Raw genomic sequence first — 25,884 nt, 5'->3', positions numbered from 1 at the left:
GAATGGCTGAGACTGTGTCTGCATTCTCAGTGACAGGCGTTTCCCATTCATTCATCATTTCCTTCATCCGCCTCTCAGGAGGAGAATGACGGGGATTATTTTCAGGCAATTTCTCATTGATTTGAGCGTTTTCAGTTTCTTTAAAAATGTAGGTAATTTTTAAACCAGGTATTTCACCAGACTTTTCTCACTGTTGATAACAAAAAAAAAGTTGTGTTAAACAAGTATGGTTGGATTGATTTTGATCTTTTTTCCCTTGAAGGCCTGGGGTTAAATGCCAGTGAATTCACACTAGGCCCAAAGTGACCACAGGCGCTGTGGATTGAGTGTGGAGTGAGGAATAATCCTCACTAACTTGCCATTGGTGGCTGGGGATTACTAAGTTAAGGCAGATGGTGAATCTGTCAAGGGCTTTTTGAAAAGCTACAGAGGGCTGGGTTTTATGATTGAGACTCTGCCCCAGCGTGATCCTAGGACTTGAGCAGAGTAGGAAGTTGGGAATTTGGTGTGAGATGGAATTTGATTTGTGGGTGGAAAAAGAAGCCTTTTTCCTTTAACCCTTGTAAATGCTTGTATAAATTTGGGGGAGTAAATATTTAAAGCTGAAAAGCTAATAACTGTGTTAAATTTAAAAAGTGAAATGAGTTTTTGTTTGTAAATAAAAGCTAAAAGTGAGCATTCATTTCACGGAGCATTAAAAATAAAAAGCAAGTTTTGCCAGGGCATTGCAGGTGGTGTATTGTGTTCACTGCCGTTTGTTGAGAGTGTGTGATAGAAGCTGACCAGATTTGTAGTTTCTGTCTGCGTTCTGAGAAAGAATGGCTTAGGAACTGGTCAGACAGTCCAGGGGTGTCAGAGATACAGGGATGGACAGTGTAGGAGCATCAGTGACAGAGGGGCATAGAGTGCAGGGGCGTAAGAGGTGGAAGGACAGGGAGTAATCTGAAAATGTCGATCGAGGAAGGGTTTGTGTGGAATTGTGCAACCTGTGATGGAGAATTGTCCGCCTTTGCCAATGTCTCAGCACTGTGGTATGGAGGGCCTCTCAGTTGCAGGCAGCAGTCTGTGATGGCTGCGGGTGGTGGTATAAGGAGTGGTATACATACCATCCTCTGCAGTCCTGAAGGCCGAGCTTTCTGATCGGTGCTCTGTTGAAAGGCATCTCCTTGTATCTGGAAAAGGAGCAGGAAGCTGTTGATTGGGGTAGAGCTAGAATTGTGGTCACACAGAGGATATTTGTTCAAGTACAAATTACAAACCTCTAAAGGTGATAATGTGCAGATTATACCTGAGCCATGTCGAGTGAAGGATTTGAACAGTGTCGGAGGAAGCCATTCAGCCTATTGTGAATAATGATTGCGGTTTGTGCTAGCTCCCTGTCTTCTCCCTATAACTCTGCACGTTCTCCCTGTCTAAGGAACTGTGCAATCCTATTTTGAACGTGATCATTGAAGTGCTCCACCTCACATTCAGGCCCTAACCACCTGGGTGAAAGCGTTTCCTACGGGTTTTGCTTCTTTTAGTAATCACTTTAAATCTGTGCCATAAGACCATAAGACATAGGAGCGGAAGTAAGGCCATTTGGCCCATCAAGTCCACTCCGCCATTCAATCATGGCTGATGGGCATTTCAACTCCATTCTCGCTTTCGATTCTGTGTTGAGTGGGAACATTTCACCCTGTCCAGACCACTTCTGAATACTTCAGCCGAATCCATATCTCCTGACAGCCTTCTCTTCTTCAAGGAGAACAGCCAAGATTCTCCAATCCAACCTCCCTTGCTGGAATTCCTCATGCCTGGAAACATTTGTGGAAATCTCTTCCAGTGTATTCGCATCTGTCCTAAACTGTGGCACATACAACTGTACGCAGTACTCCGGCTAAGGCTGAACTAGCGTCTTGTACAAGTTCAACATTATTTCCTTGAATTGAACTTTCTGTGCTCATTAATATCGCCCGGGATACTATATGCTTTATTAACTGCTTTCTCAATTCGCTGAACTACCTTCAATGATTTGTGCGCATATACACCCTTCGCTCCTGCACCCTCCTTAGAAGTGTACCCCTTATTTTATGGTGTCTTTCAGTATTCTTCTGATCTGGTGCATCACCTCACATTTCTCTGCATTGACCTGCCTATCTGCCCACTCCACCAACTTGTCCATGTCCTGTTTGGAGTTCTGTACTGCCTACCTCACAATCTTTCCAAGTTTAGTGTCATCTGCAAACATTGAAATGTTCCCCTGCATACCAAGATCCAGACCATTAATGTCAGGAGCGGCAAAAGTCCCATACTCACCACTAGGGAGCTCCAATGCAAAAAATATCCATTGACTGCTACTGTCTGCTTCCTATTTCTAAGCTAAATTTGTACCAATATTGCTATTTTTCTACTTATTCTAACAAGGTAATGTTTAACTTTTTAATTTTTTTTCTTTTACTACTTTGTATCTACGTTTTTTGTACCTAGTTGGCTTTGCACTTAAGATGATGCAGTTTGTGGTGACATTATACATTTTTCACTGTACTTCTGTACTTAGTATACGTGACAATAAAGTCTAAATCTACTTCTCTTTTATTCCATAACTTCTGTTCATTCACACATTGCTGGCTGGGTCAGGACTTGCAACTTCTCTCACATGGGATTTATAACCGTCTCTGTTTTGAACATCTTTTGAAGGTTCATAATACATTATCACATCTCACTGGGGCAATGCATCAGAATTCAGAAAAACTGTTTTCCGATCGACCCGTTCAGAGCTGTTATTATATACCTCTGGAGCGCAGGTCCCTCGCTCAGAGGTAAAGAAGTGCCCACAAAATCCTTTTGCATGAGAATTTAAGCCCTGCTATTCTCAGAGTTGTTATAAAAGGTAAACAGTTTGTTAAAGTATGCAAAGTCCCCAATTTACTGTTTGGATAAATGTGAGCTAACAGAAAACACAGTCCAGTTTTCTGTGATTAACAAGAACCTCGATTTAATACAAATAAGCAGATTCGGTTGAGCAACTATGAACTGTCAACATATAACTGCACTTGTTAAAATGTCATCATCCTTATAAAACTCCTCTACACGTTCATACAGACAAACAAAAAAAACATTGGTGTTATAGGTGGAGAGGAAAAGAAAGCTGGGGAAGCAGTTAATGATCCTAATCCACAAGATTCGTGGGATGATCCTTTTTGCTTGCCAGAATACTTGGGTCTCCCGTCTCCCACAGGTTCTTTCCACTTCCTCACATGAGACACTGCACTGCAATGTCTCCTCGTTATTATTTAAAGTAACAGCTTACAATTACTGGTGAGGCAAAATGGACTCCCAAGTGTTTTGCTGGAATGAAAGATGCCCTTGCAGCAGCCAAAGACCGTTGCCTGTGTCGTTCACGCTAACAAGCTGTTCACTGATCCAGAAGCCAATCAGATAACTGTTGTCAGGCTGATGACCTTTCCTATCTCAATTCCGCGAACCAATCAGCAGCCTGTTGCTACACACAGTATCCTTGGATGCATCTCAGCTGGAACTGGTGCCTTATCAATTCTGAGTACAAACAGTCTATCCAATACTGCCTCCTTATCAGTTTTAGCAACTGAGTACTATTCTCCATGGCCTGGTAATGTCTTCCTTGCTTAAGACAGATCGAGTCATCAAGATTGGCCTGGTGCTCGGTGACCAGTGGTGTTCCGCAGGGATCTGTTCTGGGACCTCTGCTCTTTGTAATTTTCATAAATGACTTGGATGAGGAAGCAGAAGAGTGGGTTAGTAAGTTTGCCGATGACATGAAGTTTAGTGAAATTGTGGATTGTATGGATGGTTGTTGACGGTTGCAAAGGGACATTGACAGGGTACAGAGCTGGGCTGAGAAGTGGCAGATGGAGTTCAACCTGGAAAAGTGTGAAGTGATTCATTTTGGAAGGTTGAATTTGAATGCAGATTACAGGGTTACAGGCAGGATTCTTGGCAGTGTGGAGGAGCAGAGGGATCTTGGGGTCCACGTCCATAGATCCCTCAAAGTTGTCACCCAAGTTGATAGGGTCGTTAAGAAGGTGTATGGTGTGTTGGCTTTCGTTAACAGAAGGATTGAGTTCAAGAGCCACAAGGTTATGCTGCACCTCTATAGAGCCCTGGTTAGATCACACTTGGAATATTGTATTCAGTTCTGGTCACCTCATTATAGGAAGGATGTGGAAGCTTTAGAGAGGGTGCAGAGGAAATTTACCAGAATGCAGCCTGGACTGGAGGGCATGTCTTATGAAGAAAGGTTGAAGGAGCTAGTGCTTTTCTCATTGGAAAGAAGAAGGGTTAGAGGTGATTTGATAGAGGTGTACAAAATGATGAGAGGCATAGATAGAGTAGATAGCCAGAGACTTTGGGAGAAATGGCTATCACAAGGGGGCGTTATTTTAATGTGACTGGAGGAAGGTTTAGGGGAGATGTCAGAGGTCGGTTCTTTACACAGAGAGTGGTGGGTGTGTGGAATGCACTGCCAGCAGTGGTTGTAGAATCAGATACATTAGGGACATTTAAGTGACTCTTGGATAGGCACATGGGTAATGGTAAAATGAAGGGTATCTAGGTTAGTCTGATCTTAGAGTAGGATAAAAGGTTGGCACAACATCGAGGGCCAAAGGGCCTGTTCTGTGCTGTACTGTTCTATGTTCTAGATGTGCAGCATGGAAACAGACCCTTCAGTCCAACTCATCCGTGCTGGCCAGAGATCCTAAACTAATTAATCCATTTACCAGCATTTGGCCCATATCCCTCCAGACTCTTTCTATTCATGTATCCATCCAGATGCCTTTAAGTGTTCTAATTGTACCAGCCTCCACCACTTCCTCTGGTAGCTGAGCCCATACATGTACCACCTTCTGCGTGAAAAAGTTGCCCCTTAGGTCCCTTTTAAATCTTGCCTGTCTCACCCTAAACCTATGCCCTCCAGTTCTGGACTCCCCCCAACCCGTGATATTTTAATTTAATACTTCAGCAGTACCCTCTGTGTCAATGTGTAAAGGGCCATTTTGGTCTCTAATGAATGTACTTCTCCTTTTCACAACACTTTAACCAATGTTATACCTGTAGAAGATGTTGAATTGTCTGTTATGTTAGCTGCCGATTTCCTTTCACACCCCTCTTTTGTCACCCTTCCTGAAGACTTTGCACTCAGCCATGTTCAGAGTTATAGTTTCTACCTCACCTCTGTCATAAAAACCCTTTTTAAAATCAGGGGCTCCCAAACTGTGGGTCGTGTTCGCCACTGGGGTCACGATGCAATACTGGTGCTGCAAGCTCAGAGGCAATAATGGTGGCCGTGGAGAGCTCGGACTGTGCCCTATAAATCTTGTTATAAAAAGATGTGGGTGTACTGTACCTTTTAAGAGAGTTAAAAGCCAGCAGTGACAGCACCAAGTGTTCTCAATAAGATACAATGTAAATTGCTCCAGCTGCTGGGGTAGCTAGGGTAGCTGGTTGCCTGGGGACGACAAAACAGATTCAAATTTGGTCAATCAGTTTAAATTATACTCCGAAAAATACCAAACTCCAATTCAGTTTGAATTTAATATATTGACCATCTTAAAAGCCAATGGCACAATCCAATGGTTGGGGGTGGGGGGGGAGGGTAGAAGACTGGGAAAAATTGAACAGTTGAGAGGAGAACTGCCAAACCACCAGCATGTAAGAAGACTGCCTGAAAAATTGCTCTCTTAAAGGTACCTTTATCGATCAGGAACTTGTGAAACAGAATCCTCAAAAAGAAGACAGGAATACAGAGAAAACTGAAAGCTGCCTGGTTTTGAGATAAGAAGTTTTGTTTTGTAAATCTTAATCGGGGGGGTCTATCGAGAGGGAGGTAAAAGATAGGTTAGAGGAAGGAGTTGCAAATAGTTGTTAGTTAATTATTCTCTGTTATACTGTAAGAATTAAAGTTGTTAATTTTTACTTTAAATAGATCTTGACCTCTTGAATTTTCACAGATTAATGCATGGGATAAATCTTTTCCATGTTGCTGGTTTTAAATAAGCAGGAGGGTTTACCCTGTGTTGTAACAGTTCTATTTGTTTTGAAAAGAGTAGTTGAATGGAGTGATCTCGGAGTCCGTGAACACATAGGTGCTTATTCCCTTTTTGTTAAAATCCTACCTGTTCATCAGCTCCCCTTATGTATTCCCAGCTCGTATTCCCAGCCCCTACCCTGCAGTCAACATTTGGGATGGCACGGTAGCCAAGTAGTTAGCACTACTGCTGCACAGTGCTAAGGACCCGGGTTCGATTCCAGGCTTGGGCGACTGCCTGTGTGGAGTTTGCACATTCTCCCCGTGTCTGCGTGGGTTTGCTCCAGTTTCCTCCCACAGTCCAAAGATGTGCAGGTCAAGTGAGTTGGCTGTGCTAAATTTCCCATCACGCTCAGGGCTGTGTAGGTTAGGTGCATTAGTCAGGGGTAAATGTAGAGGAATGGGGTTTAGGTGGGATACTCTTTGGAGAGTTGGTGTGGACTTGTTGGGCCAAAGGGCCTGTTTCTACACTGTAGGGGTTCTACGACCTCCCCTTGCTGCTGAACAGCTCTTGGAAGTTTCACTCTGGGGTCACACAAAATTTGAGGGAATTAAACTAGGGACACAACAGGATAATGGCTGGAACGCAAAGCGGAGTAGATTGTACAATTGAGAGAGGGGTGAAATTAGCAAGGGATGAGCATGAGAAACAAAGAAGGGGGAGATTTTGTGAACCTGAGAGAGCAAAGATCGGAAAACCAGTTTTAAGAGCATTTTGTATGTGAATGAATGTGAACACGAGATTTGGTGAGAATAAGTGTGCACCCCTTGGAGGCAGATGGAGAAATTCAAATGAGGATGAAGGAAATGGCAGAAACGTTAAACAACTGTCCCTGGGTCTGTCTTCACTGTGGGGAACGCAACTAATGGAAGCGAAGAACCTGCACGTTATCAGTATTAGTGAAGAGGAAGGTGCTGGAGTGATGAATGGGACCAAAAGCTGACAAACCCCTGAACCAGGTGAGCTACTAACTTCGGATTTCACCTGCATTTGTGAGTGGCCACTGTGGATTGCAGTGTAGGCGATGGAACTCTACTACCATGGAAAGAAGGAAGACAGAAAATGACAGAATGTCGGCCGGTAAACCTGACCCCAATAGGGATCCATGTGTTAGAGTCAGTTTGTGAAGATACGCAGACGGAACACTTGGGGAAAACTGCAAGGTGATTGGAGTGCGAGTGAAGAGGTGTAGCTGACATTATAAAGGGTTCGGATGAGACTGCACTTGGAGCATTCTGTACAGTTTTAGATAGAGGCGTGCATAGGAGCTGGGAGCAAAAGTAGGGAATTTAGCCGCTCAAGCTTGCTCCGCCATTTAATACAAAAATGGCTGATCTCATCTTGGCCTCAAATCCACTTTCCTGCCCGCTCCCCATAGCCCTTTAACCCATTACTAATTAAAAATCTATCTCCTCAAATTCACTCAGTGTCCCAGCATCCACTGCGCTGTGGGGTAGTGAATTCCACAGATTCACAATCCTCTATAAGAAGTAATTTCTCCGCATCTCTGTTTTAAATCTGGTACCCCTTATCCTGAAACTATGAGCTCTTGTTTCAGGTTGCCTCACATGAGGAGGCATCCTTTGTACATCTAATTTGTCAGTCTCCTTTAGCATTTTCTAAACCACAATGAGATCTCCTGTCATTCTTCGACATTGAATTTGAATTGAATTGAATTTATTGTCACGTGTACCGAGGCACAGTGAAAAGCTTTGCCTTGCGAGCAATACAGGCCGATCACAGAGATAAGCAGCATAGATAAGTAAATAATAGGTAAACAGCAACAAAAACCAAAACACACGTAAAACAAGAGTCATTAGTAATTTTTAAAAGAATGCTGTTAAGTTTAAAGAGTGTAGAACGCTTGTAGGAAATAGGAAACTTAGATCTGCACGCAGGAGCTTGCAAGGAATCGACCATATCTGGCACCATGTTGTGAAATCCAGAGTGTAGGCCTAAACCGTTCAAATCACTCTTCATAAGACAAATCCCTCAACTCCAGAATCAATCGAGTTAACCCCCTCTTAACTGCATCCCAAACAGCTCCATCCCCCTTTAAATAAGGGCTCCAGAATTGTTCACAATAGTCCAGATATGGTCTCAATAATGTCTTGTACAGCAGCACCTCCATACTACTTCACTCTATTCCTTGAGCAATAAATGCAACATTTGACTTGCCTTCCTTTTTACCTGCTGCATGCTGGTTTTCTCCGATTCATGTATGAGGACACCCAGATCTGTCTGTAACAAATTTCTCTGAAGTTTCTCTCTCTTGATGATGAGTTGCCTTTCAGCAAAATAGATAACGTCCAACTTATCCACATGAAACTTGATCTGCCAAATTTTGGCCATTCACCTCAACTAACCATATCTTATTGCTTTCAGTGAGCTTATACTGAGGAAATTTCTGACTTCACCATCACAACTAGCTTTCCCACCTACTTTAGTGTCATCTGCAAATTTGGTGATCGTACATTCTATCCCACATCCAAGTCGTTAATAAGTATTGTAAATAGCTGGGACACAAGGACTATACCCTGTGGCACCCCACTCGTTACATCTTACCAGGAGACTCATTTATTCTGACTCTGCTTTCTGTTGATATACTAATAAATTGTCCCTAACCCCATGTGACTGTACCTTGATTCAGTCTCTTTTCCGTAGGAGGTGTATACCCCCTGTGAATCGGTACAACCAGTGTCATGTGGTTGATTCCTAGGCCGGCAGAGAATGAAGAATGTTCTTGTTGAGATACGTAAGAGGCTTTTTTGCAGGAGAGATGCTGAAAGGCTGCCTTTTGGAAACCAAAAACTAGGAGGAGGGTTTGGCCAGTTAGGCCCATGGCAGGTATTAATGGCCTCACACAGAATACTGGAAGTCTCTATCCCGGAGAGCTGTAAATGCTAGTTCAATGAGTATATTCAGAACCAGGATGAATGGAAGTTTGGTTACCATGGGAATTGAGGGTGCATGGGGGTACTGAGGGATACTGAATGCACTGGAAGTAGATGTACAGGCATGATCTTATCAAATTGCAGAACAGACTACACATAGGAATGTGTAGCCTAATCCAGTTCCTGTTTCTACTTCTGCGGACATCGCAGTTCCTCCCAGCACAAACAGGCCTCCTGAGCTGCAGCCTGCCCCCCGGTACAGTAGGTCGTACCAGGATGTTGTTTCATGGCATGACCCGCTTGCCCAGTTCTGTTTCCTGCCACTACACAGTGCGCTCTGAAAGCCAGTAAATATCACATCAGGCTAAAACTGCGACTTGGATTTACTTCTAAGTATGTTAATTACATCAATGTAACTCGCAACAGCAAAGCAACAATGCTTGTGCGGTACATGGGTTGCTACAAAAACAGGTGCTGAACCTTTATAAGTTAGTGAAGTTAGTTTTCAGCCTAGTCTGATGAGCATTTGTATGACAACGATTCACAGCACTGGACTTTTAGTTTGCTCGAAGCCTCTCTGATATTTGGTCTCTCGTACGGCCTTCTAGTTGTATATTGACCATTGGACAGATATGGTAACTTGTGATGCAGTTAACTTGTGAAAGTCTGTGATTAGATCATTGTAAGCAACTAGCAGACCCCAGTGTTCCAAGTAATGTGGATCTCTGAAGATTTGTTTTTAAACAACAGGACTGTTGTAGCTAATAAAGACCAAACTTCAGGCGGATGTAACTGGGCTAGGAGCAGGAGAGATGCCTGGTCAGCCAATAATAGAAAGAAATAGGGGCCTGTATCATCGCCCTCTATGTCTCCATACAACAACATGCATGTAAATGCATGCCACAGTAGTGCAGACTTCATGGGAGGGGGACAGATTGGCACAGTTAATTGGATGGTTGGGCTGATCACTTTCTCAGGGTGAAGAAATCTCTCCTCAGCTTAGTCCTTAATGGCCTAGTCCTTTATCCTGAGACTGTGACCCTTGATTTGAGACTCCCTAATTATTGGGAACATCCTTACTGCATCTACCCTGTCGAGTCCTGTTAGAATCGTATAGATTTTCTATGAGATCCCATTCATTTCTCTAAACTCCAGTGAATATAGTCCTAACTGATTCAACCTCTTTTTGCACGTCTGTCCGCCTATCCCAGGAATCAGTCTGGTAGACATTCCCTGCACACCCTCTGGAGCCAGAACCATCATTCTCAGATAAGGAGAACCAAAACTGCGCACAATATTCCTGCTGTGGTCTCACCAAGGCCCTGCATAATCGCAGCAAGACATCCCTGCTCTTGTACTTAAATCTTCCCACGATGTAGGCCATTGGCTTATAATGATTGGTAGATGGGGAGAAGCGTTTTCACACCAACTATTAGGAAGGCTGAGAGGCGGATGCAGATTATATGGGAACATTCCACAGGCAACTGGGCACGTAGTTGAAGAGGATGAATGTGCAGGGTAACAGGAAGAAGGCAGACGTCCGGGATTTGAGTGGAACCTCTTGGCAAAAAATCAACGGCAGATGCTAAAAGACCGAAAGACAGGCAATCCCCTTCTGCCCTGGAACATCCCACAATCAGATCCACTGTGAAATGCCTCATTCTTAATTTGAACAAGGCTCAAGACATGAAAGCATTCTGGCTGTTTGTTGGGGATGTTCTATCATGGGAACAATGGAGTTGATTCTTAACTTACCTGTACAATGGCCAAGTAAGTCATTCAGGGGTGGGAAATGTACTAAAGTGCTAAAGGTGTGGATTGAGTGGTAAATGTTAGTCAGGGCACTGGGATAATTAGCACAGTGGGGTCAGTCTGCTCTCCCTGGGTTCAGTGATACACACACAGTGGGGTCAATCTGCTCTCCTTGGGTTCAGTGATACAGACACAGTGGGGTCAGTCTGCTCTCCCTGGGTTCAGTGATACACACACAGTGGGGTCAATCTGCTCTCCTTGGGTTCAGTGATACACACACAGTGGGGTCAATCTGTTCTCTCTGGGTTCAGTGATACAGACACAGTGAGGTCAATCTGCTCTCTCTGGGTTCAGTGATACAGACACAGTGGGGTCAGTCTGCTCTCCCTGGGTTCAGTGATACACACACAGTGGGGTCAGTCTGCTCTCCCTGGGTTCAGTGATACACACACAGTGGGGTCAGTCTGCTCTCCCTGGGTTCAGTGATACACACACAGTGGAGTCAGTCTGCTCTCTCTGGGTTCAGTGATACATACACAGTGGGGTCAGTCTGCTCTCTCTGGGTTCAGTGATACACACACAGTGGGGTCAGTCTGCTCTCCCTGGGTTCAGTGATACAGACACAATGGGGTCAGTCTGCTCTCTCTGGGTTCAGTGATACAGACACAGTGGGGTCAGTCTGCTCTCTCTGGGTTCAGTGATACACACACAGTGGGGTCAGTCTGCTCTCCCTGGGTTCAGTGATACACACACAGTGGGGTCAGTCTGCTCTCTCTGGGTTCAGTGATACAGACACAGTCAGGTCAGTTTGCTCTCCCTGGGGTCAGTGATACACACACAGTGGGGTCAGTCTGCTCTCCCTGGGTTCAGTGATACACACACAGTGGGGTCAATCTGTTCTCTCTGGGTTCAGTGATACACACACAATGGGGTCAGTCTGCTCTCTCTGGGTTCAGTGATACAGACACAGGGGGTCAGTCTGCTCTCCCTGGGTTCAGTGATACAGACAGAGGGGGTCAGTCTGCTCTCTCTGGGTTCAGTGATACAGACACAGGGGGTCGGTCTGCTCTCTCTGGGTTCAGTGATACACACAGTGGGGTCAATCTGTTCTCTCTGGGTTCAGTGATACACACACAATGGGGTCAGTCTGCTCTCTCTGGGTTCAGTGATACAGAAACAGGGGGTCAGTCTGCTCTCTCTGGGTTCAGTGATACAGACACCGGGGGTCAGTCTGCTCTCTCTGGCTTCAGTGATACAGACACAGGGGGTCAGTCTGCTCTCTCTGGGTTCAGTGATACAGACACAGTGAGGTCAGTCTGCTCTCTCTGGGTTCAGTGATACAGACACAGGGGGTCAGTCTGCTCTCCCTGGGTTCAGTGATACAGACACAGTGAGGTCAGTCTGCTCTCTCTGGGTTCTGTGATACAGACACAATGGGGTCAGTCCGCTCTCTCTGGGTTCAGTGATACAGACACAGTGAGGTCAGTCTGCTCTCCCTGGGTTCAGTGATACAGACACAATGGGGTCAGTCTGCTTCTCTCTGGATTCAGTGATACAGACACAGTGAGATCAGTCTGCTCTCCCTGGGTTCAGTGATACAGACACAATGGGGTCAGTCTGCTCTCTCTGGGTTCAGTGATACAGACACGGGGGTCAGTCTGCTCTCTCTGGGTTCAGTGATACAGACACAGTGAGGTCAGTCTGCTCTCTCTGGGTTCAGTGATACAGACACAGGGGGTCAGTCTGCTCTCTCTAGGTTCAGTGATACAGACACAGGGGTCAGTCTGCTCTCTCTGGGTTCAGTGATACAGACACAGGGGGTCAGTCTGCTCTCTCTGGGTTCAGTGATACAGACACAGTGGGGTCAGTCTGCTCTCCCTGGGTTCAGTGATACACACACAGTGGGGTCAGTCTGCTCTCCCTGGTTTCAGTGATACAGACACAATGGGGTCAGTCTGCTCTCTCTGGGTTCAGTGATACAGACACAGTGGGGTCAGTCTGCTCTCTCTGGGTTCAGTGATACACACACAGTGGGGTCAGTCTGCTCTCCCTGGGTTCAGTGATACAGACACAATGGGGTCAGTCTGCTCTCTCTGGGTTCAGTGATACAGACACAGTGGGGTCAGTCTGCTCTCTCTGGGTTCAGTGATACACACACAGTGGGGTCAGTCTGCTCTCCCTGGGTTCAGTGATACACACACAGTGGGGTCAGTCTGCTCTCTCTGGGTTCAGTGATACAGACACAGTCAGGTCAGTTTGCTCTCCCTGGGGTCAGTGATACACACACAGTGGGGTCAGTCTGCTCTCCCTGGGTTCAGTGATACACACACAGTGGGGTCAATCTGTTCTCTCTGGGTTCAGTGATACACACACAATGGGGTCAGTCTGCTCTCTCTGGGTTCAGTGATACAGACACAGGGGGTCAGTCTGCTCTCCCTGGGTTCAGTGATACAGACAGAGGGGGTCAGTCTGCTCTCTCTGGGTTCAGTGATACAGACACAGGGGGTCGGTCTGCTCTCTCTGGGTTCAGTGATACACACAGTGGGGTCAATCTGTTCTCTCTGGGTTCAGTGATACACACACAATGGGGTCAGTCTGCTCTCTCTGGGTTCAGTGATACAGAAACAGGGGGTCAGTCTGCTCTCTCTGGGTTCAGTGATACAGACACCGGGGGTCAGTCTGCTCTCTCTGGCTTCAGTGATACAGACACAGGGGGTCAGTCTGCTCTCTCTGGGTTCAGTGATACAGACACAGTGAGGTCAGTCTGCTCTCTCTGGGTTCAGTGATACAGACACAGGGGGTCAGTCTGCTCTCCCTGGGTTCAGTGATACAGACACAGTGAGGTCAGTCTGCTCTCTCTGGGTTCTGTGATACAGACACAATGGGGTCAGTCCGCTCTCTCTGGGTTCAGTGATACAGACACAGTGAGGTCAGTCTGCTCTCCCTGGGTTCAGTGATACAGACACAATGGGGTCAGTCTGCTTCTCTCTGGATTCAGTGATACAGACACAGTGAGATCAGTCTGCTCTCCCTGGGTTCAGTGATACAGACACAATGGGGTCAGTCTGCTCTCTCTGGGTTCAGTGATACAGACACGGGGGTCAGTCTGCTCTCTCTGGGTTCAGTGATACAGACACAGTGAGGTCAGTCTGCTCTCTCTGGGTTCAGTGATACAGACACAGGGGGTCAGTCTGCTCTCTCTAGGTTCAGTGATACAGACACAGGGGTCAGTCTGCTCTCTCTGGGTTCAGTGATACAGACACAGGGGGTCAGTCTGCTCTCTCTGGGTTCAGTGATACAGACACAGTGGGGTCAGTCTGCTCTCCCTGGGTTCAGTGATACACACACAGTGGGGTCAGTCTGCTCTCCCTGGTTTCAGTGATACAGACACAATGGGGTCAGTCTGCTCTCTCTGGGTTCAGTGATACAGACACAGTGGGGTCAGTCTGCTCTCTCTGGGTTCAGTGATACACACACAGTGGGGTCAGTCTGCTCTCCCTGGGTTCAGTGATACAGACACAGTGGGGTCAGTCTGCTCTCTCTGGGTTCAGTGATACAGACACAGTGGGCTCAGTCTGCTCTCTCTGGGTTCAGTGATACATACACAGTGGGGTCAGTCTGCTCTCTCTGGGTTCAGTGATACACACACAGTGGGGTCAGTCTGCCCTCCCTGGGTTCAGTGATACAGACACAATGGGGTCAGTCTGCTCTCTCTGGGTTCAGTGATACAGACAGAGTGGGGTCAGTCTGCTCTCTCTGGGTTCAGTGATACACACACAGTGGGGTCAGTCTGCTCTCCCTGGGTTCAGTGATACAGACACAGTGGGGTCAGTCTGCTCTCTCTGGGTTCAGTGATACACACACAGTGGGGTCAATCTGTTCTCTCTGGGTTCAGTGATACAGACACAGGGGGTCAGTCTGCTCTCTCTGGGTTCAGTGATACAGACACAGGGGGTCAGTCTGCTCTCTCTGGGTTCAGTGATACAGACACAGGGGGTCAGACTGCTCTCTCTGGGTTCAGTGATACAGACACTGTGAGGTCAGTCTGCTCTCTCTGGGTTCAGTGATACAGACACGGGGGTCAGTCTGCTCTCTCTGGGTTCAGTGATACAGACACAGGGGGTCAGTCTGCTCTCTCTGGGTTCAGTGATACAGACACAATGGGGTCAGTCTGCTCTCCCTAGGTTCAGTGATACAGACACGGGGGTCAGTCTGCTCTCTCTGGGTTCTGTGATACAGACACAGTGGGCTCAGTCTGCTACCCCTGGGTTCAGTGATACAGACACAGTGAGGTCAGTCTGCTCTCTCTGGGTTCTGTGATACAGACACAATGGGGTCAGTCCGCTCTCCCTGGGTTCAGTGATACAGACACAGTGAGGTCAGTCTGCTCTCCCTGGGTTCAGTGATACACACACAATGGGGTCAGTCTGCTTCTCTATGGATTCAGTGATACATACACAGTGGGGTCAGTCTGCTCTCTCTGGGTTCAGTGATACACACACAGTGGGGTCAGTCTGCCCTCCCTGGGTTCAGTGATACAGACACAATGGGGTCAGTCTGCTCTCTCTGGGTTCAGTGATACAGACACAGTGGGGTCAGTCTGCTCTCTCTGGGTTCAGTGATACACACACAGTGGGGTCAGTCTGCTCTACCTGGGTTCAGTGATACAGACACAGTGGGGTCAGTCTGCTCTCTCTGGGTTCAGTGATACACACACAGTGGGGTCAATCTGTTCTCTCTGGGTTCAGTGATACACACACAATGGGGTCAGTCTGCTCTCTCTGGGTTCAGTGATACAGACACAGGGGGTCAGTCTGCTCTCTCTGGGTTCAGTGATACAGATACGGGGGTCAGTCTGCTCTCTCTGGGTTCAGTGATACAGACACAGGGGGTCAGTCTGCTCTCTCTGGGTTCAGTGATACAGACACAGGGGGTCAGTCTGCTCTCTCTGGGTTCAGTGATACAGACACAGGGGGTCAGTCTGCTCTCTCTGGGTTCAGTGATACAGACACAGGGGGTCAGTCTGCTCTCTCTGGGTTCAGTGATACAGACACAGGGGGTCAGTCTGCTCTCTCTGGGTTCAGTGATACAGACACAGGGGGTCAGACTGCTCTCTCTGGGTTCAGTGATACAGACACTGTGAGGTCAGTCTGCTCTCTCTGGGTTCAGTGATACAGACACGGGGGTCAGTCTGCTCTCTCTGGGTTCAGTGATACAGACACAGGGGGTCAGTCTGCTCTCCCTGGGTTCAGTGATACAGACACAATGGGGTCAGTCTGCTCTCTCTGGGTTCAGTGATACAGACACAGGGGGTCAGTCTGCTCTCTCTGGGTTCAGTGATACAGACACAGTGAGGTCAGTCTGCTTTCCCTGGGTTCAGTGATACAGACACAGTGGGCTCAGTCTGCTACCCCTGGGTTCAGTGATACAGACACAGTGGGCTCAGTCTGCTACCCCTGGGTTCAGTGATACAGACACAGTGGGCTCAGTCTGCTACCCCTGGGTTCAGTGATACAGACACAATGGGGTCAGTCTGCTCTCTCTGGGTTCAGTGATACAGACACAGGGGGTCAGTCTGCTCTCTCTGGGTTCAGTGATACAGACACAGGGGGTCAGTCTGCTCTCTCTGGGTTCAGTGATACAGACACGGGGGTCAGTCTGCTCTCCCTGGGTTCAGTGATACAGACACAGTGAGGTCAGTCTGCTTTCCCTGGGTTCAGTGATACAGACACAGTGGGCTCAGTCTGCTACCCCTGGGTTCAGTGATACAGACACAGTGGCCTCAGTCTGCTCTCCCTGGGTTCAGTGATACAGACACAGTGAGGTCAGTCTGCTCTCTCTGGGTTCAGTGATACAGACACAATGGGGTCAGTCTGCTTCTCTCTGGGTTCAGTGATACAGACACAATGGGGTCAGTCTGCTGTCTCTCTGCTTAATATCCTTTAAAATCACACGTACACCCTGTCAGGTACTCGTTTCCAGGTACTGAGCGGGTATCCCCACATCTCATGGTGAGATTTGAACTGGTGTTTCATGAATTATTCATCCAGTGATTTAATCACATTATTTTCTGTCAGCTCAGTGATGCTATTGGATTGGGAGTATAAGACACATTATAAAGGCCACTGAGAGAGAGAGAGAGAGAGAGTGAGAGAGAGAGAGAGAGAGAGAGAGAGAGAGAGAGAGAGTGTGTGTGTGTGGAAGTGTGTGGAAGTGTGTGGAAGTGTGTGGAAGTGTGTGGAAGTGTGTGGAAGTGTGTGGAAGTGTGTGGAAGTGTGTGTGTGTGGAAGTGTGTGTGTGTGTGTGTGTGTGTGTGTGTGTGTGTGTGTGTGTGTGTGTGTGTGTGTGTGTGTGTGTGTGTGTGTGTACACACACGTAGCATACACGTGTCTCACTCACCTTCTGTTTGTCTCACTGGTTTTGTTGCTATGACAGTGACTGATTAGTGTCCCCGACTACCTTCAGTGAGAAGTATGGCTAGTCACGAGAGGATTTAATTCTGCCGTAGTATGCTGTGGGATCTTTGGAAGCAGCTTTTGTAGTCATCAGTAAGTATTGGGTATTAGAAGCAGGTAGTTATATTTACTGGTCCCGTTCAGCTCAGGCCCACAGAGCTGCTTGTGACAGTCGTCATAGTGTTAGCGCAGGGATAAGTCCGGGTTTCTGCCCCCTCATTAGGCTGACTTCTAATTACATCCCAAAAAAACCTCAACATCAGTCAGAGTGCCCATCCATACTGCATCCAAGTATTCTCAAGACATGTACCCTCGCCCGGTGTTACAGAGCCCTGTACCCTCACCCGGTGTTACAGAGCCCTGTACCCTCACCCGGTGTTACAGAGCCCTGTACGCTCACCCGGTGTTACAGAGCCCTGTACCCTCACCTGGTATTTCAGTGCCCTGTACCCTCACCCAGTGTTTCAGAGCCCTGTACCCTCACCCAGTGTTACAGAGCCCTGTACCCTCACCCGGTGTTACAGAGCCCTGTACCCTCACCCGGTGTTACAGAGCCCTGTACCCACGCCTGGTGTTACAGAGCCCTGTACCCTCACCCGGTGTTACAGAGCCCTGTACCCTCACCCGGTGTTACAGAGCCCTGTACCCTCACCCGGTGTTACAGAGCCCTGTACCCTCGCCCGGTGTTACAGTGCCCTGTACCCTCACCTGGTGTTACAGAGCCCTGTACCCTCACCCGGTGTTACAGTGCCCTGTACCCTCACCCGGTGTTACAGAGCTCTGTACCCTCGCCCGGTGTTACAGTGCCCTGTACCCTCACCCGATGTTACAGAGCCCTGTACCCTTGCCCAAAGTTATAGCTACAGGCATGTATCTAATAGCACTGCCTCACAGTGTTCCAGTGACATCTGGACCCATCTATCCACTTATCTGACATTAGTCATCCCTGGAACCATTCTGCTGAGTTTGTTGTGCTCTCGCTCTCTCTGTCTTTGTCTCTGTCTGTCTGTCTTTGTCTCTGTCTGTCTCACTCGCTCTCACTCGCTCTCACTCGCTCTCACTCGCTCTCACTCGCTCTCACTCGCTCTCACTCTCTCTCTCTCGCTTTCTCTCTCGCATAACTTCACAGCTTCCCTAAATTGTAGAGCACAGAACTGGTTGCGATGCTTCGGAGCCGATGTTCTACAGAAATTTTATGCAACTGTTTTGCTCTTTAGATCAGTGTCTCTATTAGTAAAGTCCTGATTGCTTTATTAACTATTTTCTCAAGCTGACATTTAAGCATATATATCTCTGATTTTTCAGCTCCTACACTCTGTTGAGAATTGTACCCACAGTTTCATGTTGTTCTCATACTTTTCTGCAGTGGATTTCATTAGCCTCCACGTAGCCACCTATTTACCAATCAGTCCATGTACTTTTGAACTTCTACACTGTCCATTTCACACTTCACGATGCTTCCATGCTTTGTATCGTCCTCAAAATATTTAAATTTGTACCCTACAAACTGCACCAAGATTTATGTTATTAATAAACGTCACCAGTATCGAGACTTCCAAGAGTAACTTCAGGGAAATCCACAACAGATCTACCTCCGTGCAGAAGAACAGCTATTTACCATTACTCTTGTCACTCAGTCAGTTTTACATCCATGTTGTCACTGTCATTCCACGAACAATAACTTTGCTCGAGTCTGTTGTTTGACTCTTCATCAAATGTCTTTTGGAAGTCCAAGTACATCACATCAACAGCATTACCCTTGTCACCCCTCCCTTCAAAAACCTTCTTAAATTACTTCAGCAACTATTTGCCCTTGAGAAACCTGTGCTGGTTATCCTCACTTAACCTGCATTAACTCAAGTGTGTATTAATTTTCCCCTGAATTATTGTTTCCTGAAGTTTCCTCGCCATTGATGTTAAGCTGACTGGCTTACCTTTGCACCTAGTTTTCAACAAGAGTAAACATTTGCAATTCTCCAGTCCTCCGGTACCAATCCTGATGAAGAGCACATGCTCAAAACGTCGATTTTCCTGCTCCTCGGATGCTGCCTGACCGGCTGTGCTTTTCCAGCACCACACTTTTTGACTCTGATCTCCAGCACCTGCAGTCCTCACTTTCTCCTCTGGTACCATCGCTGAGTCTAAGGAAGATTGGAAAATTACAGCCAGTGACTGTGCAGATTCCAGCCTCATTACCCTCCATGTCCTTGGGTGTGTCTCAACTCACCATCACCGGTGTCTCTGTCGTATCCTCCCCGTGGCTAAGTTCTCAGACACTCAGTAGTGAGGACCAGAAACCACCTCCAATTAAATAATAAGACTGAAGCCATTGTTTTTGGTCCCTATTCCAAACTTTGTATCCGAATAACCAACTCCAGTCCTCTCCCGAGTCTTGACATTTAGATTAGATTAGATTCTCTACAGTGTGGAAACAGGCCCTTCGGCCCAACAAGTCCACACTGCCCCTCCGAACAGAAACCCACCCACACCCATTTCCCCTCCCTATATTTACTCCTGACTAACACACCTAACATTACGGGCAATTTAGCATTTCCAATTTACCTAACCTGTGCATCTTTGGATTGTGGGAGGAAACCGGAGCACCCCCACACAGACATGGGGAGAATGTGCAAACTCCACACAGACAGGCGGGAATTGAACCCTGGATCCTGGTGCTGTGAGGCAGCAGTGCTAACCACTGAGCCACTGTGCCGCCTATTCAAAATTTTGGCTTTAGCTGACCTTCTGAACTCATGCTTGTGCCATCACTAACACTGGTGGTTCCCACCTCTGTTACTTCATCTGACTTAGCCCTTCTCTGAGCCAATCTGCTGCTGAAAGCCCCATTCGAACCTTTGTTACCTTAGACCCAGTTATATCAATCTGCTACTGGCTTGGTTCCCACATTCTACTTTCTGGAAACTTGAGGTAATCCAAAACACAGCTCCCGTTTCTCAACTTCCAGTAAATCCCATGCCCTTATCGCCCTGTGCTTACATTGGCTCCTGGTCAGACAATGTCATTTTTTAAAAAATGTGCTGTTAAAATACTCATCCTTGTTTGCAAACCCCTCAATGGCCTCATCTCCTCACCTTCTTTGTCATCTCTTCCAGTCCAGCAAACCGTAGCGGCATCTCCACTTCTCACTGTGTATTTTCTGCAAGGTGCACTGAGGAAATTTGCCAAGGCTCCTCAGACAGCACCTTGCAAACCCAGGGGTATCACCTATCTAGGGCAGTAGATACAAGGGAATACCACCCCTGCAAGTTCCCCTCCAAGCCGCTCACCATCCTGATTTGGAACACTATTAGCCATTCCTTCAGTGTTGCTGGGTCAAAACCCTAGAAGTCCCTCCAGAATGGCATTGTGCGGGTGTCTTTACACCATACAGGTGGCAGTGGGTCAAGAACGCAGCTCACCACCACCTTCTCAAGGGGGCAACTAAGGATGGGCAGGAAATGGTGACCAGCCAGTGACACTCATGTCCCACGAGTGAATATAAAACAAAACTTGCTTTTGTATATTCCCCATTATAATTAATTACTCGGTGACCATGACTTCACTTGCCTCAGCATTAAGGTCTGGAACTACTTCCCTACATCTTTTCTCGTTTCTGTCTCGTTTTCCTCCTGAATCACTTAAAAGATTCAGAGAGTCGCCTGTGTGGTTAGCACTGCTGCCTCACAACGCCTGAGACCCGGGTTCAATTCCCGCCTAAGGCGACTGACTGTGTGGAGTTTGCACATTCTCCCCATGTCTGCGTGAGTTTCCTCCGGGTGCTCCGGTTTCCTCCCACAATCCAAAGATGTGCAGGTTAGGTGAATTGGCCACGCTAAATTGCCCGTAGTGTTAGGTGAAGGAGTAAATGTAGGGGAATGGGTCTGGGTGGGTTACGCTTTGGCGGGTCGGTATGAACTTGTTGGGCTGAAGGGCCTGTTTCCACACTGTAAGTAATCTAAATCTAAAATCTAAGATGTGTATTCGAGCACATACTGACCCAGTATGTCCTTCTGTCTCAGCGTCGTACTTTGTTTTCTCATGTTTTTTCTGAAGCATTTTGGTGCGTTATATTTATGTCGTGTCTTTAATGTAATGCAAAAGCCAATTGTGTACAAAATCGGCTTGAAAGTAGGAGACGCAGGGTGGTGATAGGGGTTTTCTCTCGTGCCGAAGGCCTGTGACCAGTGGTGTGCCACAAGGATCGGTGCTGGGTCCATGTTTTTTGTCATTTATATAAACGGTTTGGATGTCAATACAGGAGGTATGGTGAATAAGCTTTGAAGATAACACCAAAATTGATAGTGTAATGGACAGTGAAGGAGGATATCTGAGCGTGACAAGACCTTAATCATTTGGGCCGGGGAGTGGAGGGTGGATTTTGATTTAGATTAATATGAGGTGCTGCGTTTACGTAAGGCAAATCAAGGCAATACTTATACACTTAATGGTAAGGTCCTGGGGAGTGTTGCTGAACAAAGAGATCTTGGAGTGCAGGTTCATAGTTCCTTGAAAGTGGAGTTGCTGGTAGATAGGATAGTGAAGGTGGAGTTTGGTATGCTCGCCTTTATTGGTCAGAGTATTGAGTACAGGAATTGGGAGGTCATGTTAAGCTGTATAGGACATTTGTTAGACCATTTTTGGAATAGTGCATTCAATTCTAGTCTCCCTGCTATAGGAAATTTGTTGTGAAACTTGAAAGGGTTCAGAAAAGATATACAATATGTTGCCAAGGTTGGAGGATTTGAACTTTAGGGAGAGGCTGAATAGGCTGGGCTGTTTTCCCTGGAGCGTCGGAGGATGAGACCATAAGACATAGGAGCGGAAGTAAGGCCATTCGGCCCATTGATTCCACTCCGCCATTCAATCATGGCTGATGGGCATTTCAACTCCACTTACCCGCATTCTCCCTGTAGCCCTTAATTCCTTGTGACACCAAGAATTTATCAATTTTTGCCTTGAAGACATTTAGCATCCCAGCCTCCACTGCTCTCTGTGGCAATGAATTCCACAGGCCCACCACTCTCTGGCTGAAGAAATGTCTCCGCATTTCTGTTCTGAGGTTTATAGAGGTTTATAAATAGATGAGATCTTTTCCCTAGGGTGGGGGATTCCAGAACTAGAGGGCATAGGTTTAGGGTGAGAGGGGAAAGATATAAAAGAGAGCTGAGGGGCAATATTTTCACTCAGAGGGTGGTACGTGTATGGAATGAATTTCCAGAGGAAGTGGTGGAGACTGGTACAATTACAACATTTAAAAGGCATGTGGATGAGTATATGAATAGGAAGGGTTTAGAGGGATAAGGGCCAAATGCTGGCAAATGGGACTAGATTAATTTAGCATATCTGGTCAACATGGATGAGTTTGAACAGAGTATCTGTTTCTGTGCTGTTCAAGACTATGACTTGCTGAATGAAATGTAACTTGAGATTTTCATGGCATAATAAATAGATAATTACAGTTAAACACTCTGACTGTGAAAAGCATGTTTTATTATTATGCAAGGTCAGACTTTTCCATCAGGTTCCTTTTTTAAAATGTAGGGTTTTTAAGAAAGTTTAACATCCGGCTCAATTGGAATCACGATTTGCCTGTCTGGACATCTAAATTAACTGTAATTTGTTGATTTTTCACTTGCTGCTTTGATGTCTGTGAGGCTACTTCTCGCTGATTGGCTGCTTACCAGGCCTGCTGATGTCACTGTCGCTGCTGAATGCCCAGAGATTCCCTGGGCATGTTCACCCGCCATATGCTGTTTGGGGGAGCCTGCTGTGTGCAAATTTGCTGGAATCCCAAATTCTGGTAGTGACTGCTTGGAGGTTTCAATTTGGCATGTGCTGAGGTTATGCTAGGTGTTATGTAATGCAGCCTTCCTGTCTCTTGAGTGCAGCAGTTTTCCGATGACCTTGGAGCAGGGTAGTACTACATTGTGGGCAATTGTGTTCTCAAGCTTCTTTGGTAGCTGCTCCCTACAGCCTGTCACCTCACCATTTCCTCTTCAGTCAGGGATCACATCCAGGAAGGCTGGATTTCAGAACACACTGCCCTCTCCAAGCTCCATCTAGTGGCCCTGGTACACAAAGGCCCAGGCTTGCCCCAAGCACCCAGTTCCAGCAGGAAGGAGGGCTGGGGCTTTGGGTCACGGACCCTCACCCATTCACCCACCCTGCTCAGGGCCCAAATGACTGTCTCAGTCTGGGGCACCCTCCCAAATGGAACATGAATTTGCTGATCTGAAACTCAGCAGTCAGGAAACACCTCCCCCACCTCGCGCTCTCTCTCTCTCTCTCTCTCTTTCTTTCTCTCTCTCTCTCTCTCTCTCTCTCACACACACGCACACAAACACTCTCCCTCATACTCTTTCTTATTCTCTCTCACAATCTCTCTCATACACTGTTATACTACCTTTCACACACACTCTCTTACACTAATATTGTCTTTCACACAGTCTCACTTTTTCACAGTCTCTCTCAATCTCCTTTTCTCTCACACTCTCATACACTCTCACACACGTACAGTTTCTGTCTCTCATGCATGCTGTTTCTCATGCTCTCTTCACATATACACAGTCTCTCTCACGCACTCACTCTCACTCCCTCTCACACATACTCTCTTTCACTCTCTCACACTCTCACTGTTTCTCTCACACTCACTGTCACGCTCTCACTCTCTCACACTCTCTCATACACTCACTCACTCTCACTCTCTCTCTCTCTCTCTCTCCTACAAATGGGGACTTTCCAAATTCTGAATCATAACCTGGCTCTCACTTTCACTTTCAGTTTCCCTGCCGTATCTCTTTAATCTCCACCTGCAGTTGGAGCTTGTTTTTAAAATGTTGACTCTTGCGGACGCTCCACTTAAACTTTCCAAAGTAAACCGTTTAATTTGTTTTCTCTTCCTTTGCGTTTGTCTGCCTGTCACTTTGTGTGCATGAGTGTCTCTCTCCCTTCTCTTTAACAGCCCCCCCCATTCGCCTTTCTCCATTTCCTCGTGCTGTCTTTCCCCACAACCTCTAATCTCTTTCCCTACAACCTCTTCTCTCCCCCTTCCTCATGACCCACCCCACCTCTGTCTCTCTCTCTTTCTGTCTGTCTCTCCCTCTCTCCCACAGCCTCAGCCCTTATCCTGAAGTCTCTGGACCAGCAACAGACTGTCAATCCTTGATGGTATTTCCGTGCCTGTTTGCGTGTGTCTCTGTCTCGCTCTCGCTCTCTCTCTCTCTCTCTCTCCCGTGCTCTGCAAATCCAGGACACGGTTTGACCAGGCTGTGATGCCCCTCGTGGCTGAGCACCTCTCAATCCAGTGTCCAGGTTAAACATGCAGCAAGACTGCCAGCGCATGGGCTGACTACTATGCCAACTGCTGCTGCTGACAATGTTTGCAGTTGAAGGGTCACAGATTCATAGAATCCCTGCAGCATGGAAGCAGGCCATTCAGCCCATCAAGTAACACTGCTCCTCTGAAGAGCATCCCACCCATGGCCACCCCCCCTTTACCCTACCTCTGTAAGCCTGGATTTCCCATGGCCCATCCATCTGACCTGCACATCCCTGGACACTATGGGCAGTTTGGGCATGGCCAATCCACCCTAACTCGCACATCTTTAAACTGTGGGAGGAACCTGGCACACCCAGAGGAAACCCACACAGGCACGGGGAGAATGTGCAAACTCCATGCAGATGCCCGAGGGTGGAATCGGACCTGGGTCCCTGGTGCTGTGAGGCGACAGTCCGAACCACTGAGCCACCATGCCACTCCTCAGAGCTGCAGAAACTACTGCCTGCTCTCTCTCTCTCATTCCCCCATCAGTGCCACTGAGCCGGTTCCTGGCACACCAGGAGGCACCTGGGAAGGGTATTTGTTCGAAGGGGACGTGGTAGTGTTTGAGAGGCCATCTTCACCCTGTCAGTAAAACGTGCTGCTCCTGGTCAGGAGGGAGCTGCTGGTGACATTGTACGCTTTCTCCCTGCACCCAGAGTCAAGCAAAACCTGGTCAAGGCGGTCACCTGAGTCCGACCTGGTTGGAATGTGCATTGCATTGAGTGATGAGCTTTGAGACTGGAAGCAGAGTAGTAGTAAAGTGTGGTTGTATAGTTAAACAAGCCAGGGTATTAAAGAGTCATAGAGATATGCAATCCATAAACAGACCCTTCGGTCCTGTGCCGACCAGACATCCCATGTTGGTCTTTTTACAGGGGCCGCCAGTGCCGAGGGTGGGATTGGGCGAGAGTGAATGCATCACTAGTCTGGAGGAAGGAGCTGAGGGCACAGAATAGGGCAAGTGTAGGTTCAGGGGCTGAGTAGCGCCCCAGTTGGCTGCAGCTCTTGCCTTTGAGCCACAGGCATCCAGAGCAAATCCCATTCCCGAGCAAGAGCATAACATGCAATAGTCTGGCGCAGTGCTGAGGGAGTCCCACATGGGCGGCACGGTGGCACAGTGGTTAGCACTGCTGCCTCGCAGCGCCTGAGATCCGGGTTCAATTCCCGCCTCAGGCGGCTGACTGTGTGGAGTTTGCACGTTCTCCCCGTGTCTGCGTGGGTTTCCTCCGGGTGCTCCGGTTTCCTCCCACAGTCCAAAGATGTGCAGGTCAGGTGAATTGGCCATGCTAAATTGCCCGTAGTGTTACGTAAGGGGTAAATGTAGGGGTATGGGTGGGTGGCGCTTCGGCGGGGCGGTGTGGACTTGTTGGGCCGAAGGGCCTGTTTCCACACTGTAAGTAATCTAATCTAATCTA

At 47.4% G+C, this 25,884-nt stretch overlaps 1 protein-coding gene and 1 long non-coding RNA gene across 2 annotated transcripts in view; one reads left to right on the top strand and one right to left on the bottom strand.

Annotated features, from left to right (window-relative positions):
- LOC148149592 (uncharacterized) overlaps positions 1–23,082 on the bottom strand; it is a 36,785-nt gene extending 13,703 nt beyond the window's left edge. The window contains exons 1-2 of the long non-coding RNA XR_015757629.1: positions 22,830–23,082; positions 1,107–1,172 (exon numbers count right to left, since the gene is read on the bottom strand). This is a non-coding gene — a long non-coding RNA (uncharacterized LOC148149592). The remainder of the gene's footprint in view (positions 1–1,106; positions 1,173–22,829) is intronic.
- The window catches only part of LOC122551888 (insulin-like growth factor 2 mRNA-binding protein 2), a 231,625-nt gene that overhangs the window by 48,332 nt on the left and 157,409 nt on the right, over positions 1–25,884 (top strand).

The sequence above is a fragment of the Chiloscyllium plagiosum genome, unplaced genomic scaffold (assembly GCF_037043375.1).
Source record: "Chiloscyllium plagiosum isolate Xiang-an unplaced genomic scaffold, Cpla_swu_hap1 HiC_scaffold_7, whole genome shotgun sequence".
Classification (NCBI taxonomy): domain Eukaryota; kingdom Metazoa; phylum Chordata; class Chondrichthyes; order Orectolobiformes; family Hemiscylliidae; genus Chiloscyllium; species Chiloscyllium plagiosum.
This window is presented reverse-complemented; position numbering and strand designations above follow the sequence as displayed.